The sequence below is a fragment of the Convolutriloba macropyga genome, chromosome 4 (assembly GCF_964194025.1).
Source record: "Convolutriloba macropyga chromosome 4, txConMacr16.3, whole genome shotgun sequence".
In the NCBI taxonomy this organism is placed as follows: Eukaryota; Metazoa; Xenacoelomorpha; order Acoela; family Convolutidae; genus Convolutriloba; species Convolutriloba macropyga.
The window spans coordinates 46971356-46977589 of record NC_134471.1 but is presented as its reverse complement, the minus strand read 5'-3'; positions in this window follow the sequence as shown (position 1 = coordinate 46977589).

Here is a 6234-nt window from a genome sequence, read left to right as displayed (position 1 = left end):
ATTAGTTCAGAGGTAAGCTTGATATGTTGCTGTTGCAATTATCAATTGTCGTACTGGTTCTTTTGTGAAAAGATTCCCACTGCTGCAAATTTAGTCCAGCTGTAGCTAAAATTTTTGTGGCATTACTTCTGTACTTCTGTATAGCGATAAACAGAATGTGTTTTCACCAGAGTTTTCTTAATAGCTGTCAAGATTTAATCTGCTTCTGTCTTTTTTAACGTAGAGATTAGCTTCAATTGTTTTAATTTTGCAACGTTTTTTTAGTTGGGAGATTACAACAAAATCATTTGCAGACCTTCTGAAAGAAATTTCCAGAGGGACACGTCTAATTAAGTGCTCATCACCAGTTAAAATATCAATCGCTGGATTTCGGGAAGACGTTTTCCTGAGAGTTATCTACAAGAATTTTTCTGGCCGCTACGTGGTCGGCGCGACCAGCGGCACCGTCAATTTTTGATGGTTCATCCTCGTAATTTTATCCCCGACAAACTAGGCACGTCTTTTTTGCTGTTTTCCTGATGAAAACTGAAGATGAAACTCAAGAGGAAATCTCAATGCGCTCAATTTCTGTTGGTGTTTGAAAAGTTAACACCATTTGAGGATAGGACGCATTCTGAGAACAAAGGATGCAAAGCATTGTTGCTGAAATAGTGTTAAGTTGTGCTTGCAGCATCAGTGCCTATACTTAAATCGCCATCGTTCGTTCGGGAAAATTTGCATTTAGATTGTGTCACGTGCAACTAGATTGCAGGTCGGAGTTGGGGGCACAACATTTACCAGCTTAGAACATCCGTAAAGATCAATCCGCTACTTTTTGAATTGTTTTGCAGATTCGACAAAGATTCCCTTGATCCTTGTTCCTAGTGAAGTAGTATTAGTTGAAAAAAAATTGATTTCTGCTGTTTTTCATGGTAATCACCTATTCAAAAATAAAATGAAACTATCAAATTAGCTAAGTTTATACGTCGTTCATATGGTACCGTCTTCACTCACTTTACTTCTACATCGACCAGTGTCACACAAGCACGACACAATTTTCACACAAGGAATCCTTTGATCACTTTCATTAAGAAGCTGATTTGATGTTGTTAAAGAACTTTTTGCATGAGTGGGAGCAAAAGATTTATGATGTTTTATTGATAGGCGAAAAACAATTGATAGTTCCCAAAGTGGACTGAAATTGGAATTGAGATTGATTTTTTGCTGATTTTTTTCAAGATTTTGTCCATTTTTAGTAGCTCAATAAAAAATCAACTCGATTACTCAACGACTAAATCTCGTTCTCCTTTTTTGTTGTAATGCTGTAAGTATTTGGTTACCAAATTTTTTAGGTTGTTTCTTGCCCACCGTGAAGATCCCGCGGCACTATATCTACTTCTCAGATGTGGTATTCTTCAGTGCTGCTTATCTTTTCATGTTGCCAGTTCACCTGACTATAACTCATGACTAACTAATTGTGACGGGTTTGAAGTTCTGGGTTGAACAAATGATACAATTCTTCAAACCTTATGATACAAAAACAGGTGCTGCTTTGGCTTCTTAATGTTGCGCGAAAAGTACGACGGGAATCAATAAGTGTTACCAGTAGAAGTTCTACTCTTCAGCTTTATACAGTAGCACAGTAGTGGTTTCCTTTTGATTGAAGAATTGACTGATATGGGTCAGTTATCATCTGAAAGAAGGCTATACCAACAACCATGTTATTTTCAAGGTTACAGTTTCTTAGTGCCTCCATCGCCTTATCAACGGCTCTTCCTTTTGATGTTTGGCTTCACGTCATCACTTACAAAATGAGGACCGTTAACAGATACTTTTATTTTTTGTTGCGAAGCTGACGATTATTTTAGAATGTTGCATTTCCTGCGAAGAAAAATGTTCTAGACTCTACTGGGGGCCATTATTACAAAATTACGTTTTCCGGTTCTTGGCATAGCCTTTGAATGTGTCATCTTACAATCGGTAATTGCTTTCCTTTTAGGACTCATGGACGTGAATGTAAAGTTGAGAATCACTAAATGTTCCGATTCCATTCGTGGGGAGAGGAACTATATGCGCCACTTTTTAAATCACGTTTTTTTAATCATTTTTATCAGTCAATTTTGGCAGAACTATAAATTTATCGTAGAGAGTTGAGAGTGGTATCACTAAAAAGCCCGTTAAGCGTAAAGTGCCAAAATAAACTTTTTTAAGATTCTTTGTGAACATTTCACTTTTAACACTGACTCTCTTCACTTTTTTGGCCTCTTTTTAAACTTTTTCTGTTAATTTATTTTTGAATTTGGTGATGAATTTTTAGAACAAAACAGATTTAAATTTCGACTTTCGATCTGAATATGCACTTGAATCCAAACAGGTTTTTTTGGAATAAAACAATTGCATTTGGATCTAAATTTTTTTGGTTTTTGGAACCATTTTTCTGATTTCATTATTTTGCGGGCATTTAAAAATAATAATAATAAAAATAATAATAATAATAAAAATAATAATAATAATAATAATAATAATAATAATAATAATAATAATAATAATAATAATAATAGTAATAAAAATAATAAATTCAAACTAAACATAGTTTCCACCATCTTGCTTTTTTCCCACTTAGGGTAGGCTCAATTTTCATTGAGGTTTTCTAATGGATCCCATCCTGAAGGACAGCAGCATTATTTCAATTTAGATATTGCTTGTACCTCAAAGAGCTTCGTCATTTCTCTTTGGAATGTTTTGGGAGTCATCAGAGACGTATACTGATTTTCATCGCACCGCTTCTGTCTCATCTTTCTAGCGTACATCAAAACCTTACTACTGGATCTTGTATTGCAGTCGTGTGATATGAACTTCCAGAAAGGTCTGTTTATGTCCAGAATTTGAGGTCTGTTTTGGTTTGTATTGCGACTTTCAGGAGAAGTATACTAACTGTGATGCATTTGTTTTGAATGGTGATTATACGCTGTTGTCTGAATTTGTTTGTGGTCAACTAATAATTTTGTTGATATTGACACTAGAAACATTCAGTAAAATTTTGTTAAGTTAGTCCATTTTCTGTTCATTTTGTTGTTTTATTACTAAGTCCAAATGCTGAAAAGTCTTAATCAAGTTGAAATAAGTTCAAATTGAAACTCAGTATTGTTCTCAGTATATTGGGTTGCAACGGGATTCATTGGGATTTTAATTTCTTCTGTTTTCTTAAATTTTCCAATGTGTTTTATAAGACTTGATGATTAATTTGTTATACCAAGCACTTGGTAGGCTTCAGAGGCATTCCTGTCGATTTTAACTCATGTCATAGCTTGTTATTATCTAATTATTTGTTTGACCTCTATTTGAGTTTGCTTTGTGAATTTAGGTTAGTTTAGGTTAATCATTTATTTCTTCACTCTCTTGTAAATCTAATTGGGGTTCTAGAATCTAATCGAAATTTATGAGAAGGCAATAAAGCTTAATGATAACGAAGTTGTTGCTTCAGAGATTTTTCAGTGGCAGTTTGAAATTCATTTTGAAAACGCGGTGGATGTTAGTTTATGGTTAATCATTTTTAATTGTTTGGGAAAATGAATTAAATACTTTAAAAAGTTTCGTTTTTAGATAATGGTAAATTGCTTCAGATTAGATATATTATCTGTCTTTCCGTTTGTTCTAATTTCCATTCAATTGAAACAAAGAAAAGCCATCGGACTGCTGTTAGCACTCTTTGTATCCAAATCGCTCTCTTTTAAGAATCTATCTTATTCTGAATTGCGATTTATGAACTATTGAGTCTAGCAAATCCAATGTATTTTTCCTAATGGTAGATAGATGATGTTTTTAAAACTTTTAAAATGTTGTCTTTTTTGTTCTTATATCGTATTGTTACTACGTCCCAACACTGAGAGCTCTCCTTGAAGTTCTGACGAGGTCTAAAAAATATACATAAAGTGATGCATGTTTTTTAAGTTTGTTACAGTATTAGTAATAAAATATTTCAATGATAGCATATGAGTCAAAAGATCTTTTGAAAGACCGGAGTTCACAGTCTATAGTTTTTGTGATTGGAATAATTTTTCAAAAAAAAACAGCTAATTTTGAGTTCTGACCGCGTTAAATGTTGTTTTTGTTTTCTTGTCTTTCAATCTCGTTTCTTCATATTCATATAATGGTTAAATGACTGTACAATTTTGTTTCAATTGATAGCATATCATAAGTATAAAATTGATGCCATTTATTTTTGTAAAAGCTTAGAGATTTTAGAGTTTTGTTTATTTTAATTTTTCGCTCATCCCAATCTAAAATTCTGTAAGCTTTTACAAAAAATATATAGCATCATTTTTATACTTATAGTATGCTATCAATTGAAACAAATGATTACAGCCATCTAAACATCATTTTATGTAGACTTTCCAATTGTTTTTCCTGATTTCCTGATGTCAAATCCAATTGTTTTCTGCTGAGGCGTAACTGAAATTTCTGACTGTCTTTTTGTTAACTAATGGTTTTTGAAATTTCCTTCAAAAATAATGACAACTTTTGGAAAAAAATTTGCCAGTAAAAAAAATTTTTGTCGACTCGTAACTTAACGTTATTTTCACGATAAGAGCCGCTTCATAATCAAACCACTGTGCTTGTGTACAGATTTATTCTTCCAGGTTGTAACCTTTATTTGAATGTGATCTGATTTTTTCTTCTCAGTTTCGATTCATAAGTGTGAAGGTTTTATTTACCTCTGCACTCATCTATAAGATTAAATTGAGAATCTACAATCTAATCGAAATTGTACAAAGGCCACGTTATAGTTTAAAATGTCATTTTTTGAGATTCTGTTCGAAAACCGGATAGATGTTGATCTTTGGATCTATTTTTTTCAAAGTGTAATTAGTTTTTCACTTGAAAAACAACTTTTCTTTTCTACTTGAGTAACCGCATATGATTTTTTGTTGTGAGCCCTTTTTTGTATTGGTTTCTGTCTTTTGAGAACCTATCGCCCTTAAATAATTTAGACGGCAGTCTATCTCCGCTTCAATGGTTGGACAAGTTCAGACAAGAGTGTGGATTAGCGGTGCCATCATTATCGGAATGTGCCATCAAACTTTAGCGGGCCCTCTTGTCTGAAAATATCAAACAGCTTCCAGTTTCAGCTATTTTTGGAACATTTTGAAGTAGTAAAAAATGTGTGGCTATATGAAAAGGTAACCGACTTGAGAGAACAATTCGTGTTGAGATGATACAATGGCAAAAATGAATTACGTCAACCCTTAATTTGACCTCAAACCCCAATCTGACCTACCTCGAGATTAGACAGTTTAGAAAACCTCTATTTGAATTTGAACTGATCTTTTATTCTCATTTTAGGTTGATATGTGTGGAGGATTTGATTATCTCTGCACTCAGTTACAAAATTAAATTGAGAATCTAAAATATAACTTAAATTGAACAAAGGCCACTTATTACATAAAAGACGTCACAAAATGAGATTTTTTTTTGAAAACTGGATAGATGTTGATCTTTGGACCTACTCGAAAAACCTCATTAGGTTTCATTTCATGTGTGTCCTTCCTTTTGTTTTGCTGTTCATTCTAGTGGATCACACAAATTGATTTCTTTCATGTGAACCCTATTTCGTTGGGGTGGTTTGTCGTTTTCAATAACCTATCAAATTTAAATGACGTTTAAGGCAGTCTATCCCCGCTTCGATGGGTAGACAAGTCCAAAAAAGAGCCTGAATCAGCGGTGTCGGAATTTGCAATCAAACATTAACGAGCCCCATGGTCTGAAAGTACCAAACCGCTTCCGGTTTTAGCTGTTTTTTGAAGACAAATTAAATGGCAAAATTTAGGCAAAAAAGAAATACCTCAATCTTTAATATGAATTCAAACCTTAATTTGATTTATCTCGGGATTTTATAGTTTGGGTAATCTCTATTTGAATTTGATCTGATTTTTATCTCAATTTTGATTAGTAAGTGTGGAAGTTTTATTTACATCTGCACTTTATAAAATAATTTTCTCTTCCACTTGAGAAACTGTGTTAATTTTCTTTTCATTTCTGTCGTTCCTTTTGTTTTATTGTTCATTCTAGTGGAATTAAAAGTTTTATTTCACTGATGGCAACCCTATTTTGTATGGGTGGTCTGTCTTCTTTTAAGAATCTATCAAAGTTTTAAAAAAATTGGTAGACAAGATGGGAAAAGAGTGTCGATTAGCGGTGTCGGAATGTGCAATCACATATTAGCAAGCCCCCTTGGCTAAAAATATCAAACAGCTT